The following is a 3740-nucleotide window of genomic DNA, read 5'->3' on the forward strand; positions in this document are numbered from 1 at the left end:
AAAAAAAAGAACAAAATAGAGGGGGAAATCCGTAAGGGGCGCCCACTAGACCCTAGGGTTTTGGGGTGCGCGCCAAGTTTTACTTTGGATGGCTTTTGTTTGCTCGCGTGCGACGCGCACGTGTGAGATGTAATTCAATGGGAGGAAATTTTTTGTGCTGAGAAGCAGCTAAAGCTAGATAAGTATTCGCAAAAATCACAAAACTAGCAAAATAAAGTATGTTGATCCCCATTCTTTAGCCATAGGACCTTTATATTGACGATCTCCTCTTCCTGGTAGATCAAAAAAAACAGGCATTCAACAATCACACACATACATTATATGTGCGTAGACATACACATATACATTATGTGTGTATATGTATATGTATATATGCATGTAGTATGTGCCTGCTTGCTTGCATACACATACTCGAGAATAGAAAGATTCACTTGTTTTTTCCTCCCTTGCTTATGAAGCATGAAGGACATCGGCAAAGGTATTGCAGATGTGCAAGTTGCGAACCTAGTATAAAATTTCAAACGTGCTCATACACGTGTGGTGACAGGCACATGGATGCTTAGTATAAGAGGTAAATACCCACACATGTTGCTCTGTGTTATAAGTTGTTTCCCCATGTTTTACAAGGAGAGGCATGCAAAAAAACCAGTAAATCCTTTCGATCTCCCATGTAAACAAAATTTGGAAGTCAACAATTCGGTTTGTTGAATATTGGCGAATTTCGTTTGTAGATACTAATGCTAGATATATAGAATTCTTTGTAACCGTTTTATCCTATTTCTTAGTATGTGCTTAAGAGTACATATCATCTAAAAAAGAAAGATGATTGAAATTAAGGATCACAAAGATAGAGTAGCAAGTGCTAGTCAACCTAAAGGTGACCCCTGAGAAACACGACCCGTAGTGCGAACCCAAACCTTAGCAATATCATGGACAATATCATTAGCTTTTCATGAAACACCAAAGGGACATAATTAGATCCTAAGCTTCTATAATGATTAACTGTAATCACAGCAATCTTATGCTTGAACTTCACTTTCAGTTTTTTTTAAAAAATATATATTAGTATTGTTAGTTTTCCACATCGAGAGTTTTCAACTTTTTTGGATTTGTTTTTATTTTTCATGGGGGTTGGAACTTGGAAGTGTTTTAGAAGATCTCAATCAAGAGCAAAATCCAGGAAGTTCTAAATTTCTACTTATTTGTTTCTTTTTTTGTCACTATCGGTGCTGATTCTCCTGAATGCCTTATAAGGTTGTCCTCAAAAAATGATTTATTGTTTTTGAATGCAAATTGCTTGTTTGTAGTGGCCGTAGGTCATTTTATGGTATTTTATTGATTGCTTGCCTTTATTTGTTTGTTTGGATGTAGTAGTTTTCCTGAATGCAATTTTGAATTTGTTGCAGATGTTTTTTCAATTATTTTTGCCATTGTTTGTTCGTTTCTAATGATTGCCAACCAGCTTATTGTATTTTGTGCTCTCTGCTCAGTATTCATTCAATACACCACTTCTTAGTGAATATTTGTCCTCACTTAGACTTGTGTTAGATCGTCTCTAGTTACTCAACAGTCTGATGCCCAATCCAGAAGAACCAATCCAGCTTCGATGATTTTAATTGCAGCAGCTGTAGTGCTGTGTTCCAGCATAGGCTGATTACATGCACATACTACTTAAGTTACTGAAGCTTGTCCTGAACGTGAGCTCGTGGAATGCATCACGAGTAATTCAGGCTTGGACCTAACAAAGTTTCTTTTATAGTTCTTGGACATAAGCTCTTTAGAAGCAGCCTTACCAAATCCATGGTTACCTACTGATTACATCGATGGCTTAGCTCAACCACGGTTACCTCAGAAGTCAGAATTCTGCCATGACATTACGAACCTTCCTGGGCTGAAGGTAAGTTTCTAGTGCTGCTTTTTAATCGCGGCATATCATGCTTCTAACATCACTTGGTTTTCCACCATTTCCAGGAGGGCTGGCATACGTGGCGGGGCAAGCACCAAGTTCTCAGTTGCTGTAAGCTGTCTTGACATCCTTATGGTTTATATAACAGCAATTCTGTTTGCTGAAATCTGAAGTGATATAGTGATCTTGGCAGGAATTTACCTTCCCAGGGCCCTGTTGCACCTTTTCGTGGCAATACTTTTGCATGAGGAAGTGCTGGTGAAGACATTCTCCAGGTGCATCCTGAGGTGACAAATGACTTCATCTCATTGTCGTCATACTTGCATTGAAAAACAGGCATCAGTTGTGCACTAAAGCCAATTTTATGGGATTGCTGCACCAAGGTGTGAGTAATTTTATAAGTCCTGCCGCAGCCCCTACTTCTTGATGGGTTCTGGCTTGCTCCTGACACAATCTTTGGTGTTGAAATATTTGGAAAAGAAGAGGAAGATAAAAGAAAACGGGAAAGAGAAAAGTGATTTTATTTTTCTGTATTACTTTTTCATATATTCCGTATATCTTAGGGGTTATATATACTCGTGTATAGGCTCCATACATGGAAAATAATATAGGTTGATATATGTTGTCATATAATTTCTAAAATTACTCTAAGAAGATTCTACTAACAAAGGAAATTAATATAGGTTTATACAGAATCACGTTGATAAAGAAAAATATTATGAGTAATGTAAGTTGTTGCGTGATCTCTAAAATTATTCTAATAGTTGGGATGGTGGCAAAGCATTTTCGGAACTACTGACAAAGATTTAAAATGGTTTGAATGGAAGAAGAATCCAAGAAATCTCACCTGTGGTAGTCAAAGTGCTGATCAGAGCTTATGGAAGGGGTGTTAATGGCCCCGGAGGAGGTGCAAATTTGTGATAGAGATAGCAGGCTATGCTTTTTCCCTATCTCTTATGATTAGCGTGCCACAATGTCAGACGCCCTGCCGTGAAATGCATACTAAAGCAAGCTGACCACATAAATCAACCAGCTCGAGGCTGTCAAAAGCAACTCTGTTATTTGGTTTATCTTCTGCTTGTTTTCATCCCTGTGGCCAGTACATGCATTGCATGAGAAACTTTGAACTTCCACAAAGCATTGGTGCTAGAATTTCTCTATCAAAATCTTTGCAAATGTCATTGGGTGGCAATTGGTGAAGTGATCTATTGTATCAGACAGGCTCAAAATAGGAAAATAGGTACTTTGGTTTTAAATTGATCAGATAGAATCATCGCAATGCTTGACACTGTTATAAGAAAATGCCAGAAATCAGGTCTCCAGAACATGAGTTCTAATCTATCTAGCCGTTATATTTTTTCATTTGGGGCATCCGTCTGCTAAAAGTCCTTAAAGCATTTGACATACAGAAGGAACAAATGGAAGGGAAAAAGCTTCGAGGGTGACGAGGAATATGGAACCTTTACCTAGTCTAAAAATCTTGAGAAAGAGTAAGAGAAAAGAATAAAATGTGCAGTTATAATATCTTTTTGAATTGTAAAATATTTAAACAATGCCTCTGTCGAAATAAATATTTAAACAGTGTACTCTTGTCTGAGGATACTAATCATTGTCTTGTGACCTTCAATATTTTTTTGTAGTAAGTGACCTTCAACATTAAGATAGCTAGTTCGAACAAAGAATTTGTCAAAAAAGAAAAAAAAAATACTATCGTAATTTGTCTATAGTTTATAAGTACTCCAAAATGCAGGATATTTAGGTGGAAGTATTATTTTTTCCAATCTATAGAAATTAGAAGAGTAAAATTATAATGTAATAGTAACGGTGTATTTAG

Source organism: Phoenix dactylifera, chromosome 3, assembly GCF_009389715.1.
Source record: "Phoenix dactylifera cultivar Barhee BC4 chromosome 3, palm_55x_up_171113_PBpolish2nd_filt_p, whole genome shotgun sequence".
NCBI lineage: Eukaryota > Viridiplantae > Streptophyta > Magnoliopsida > Arecales > Arecaceae > Phoenix > Phoenix dactylifera.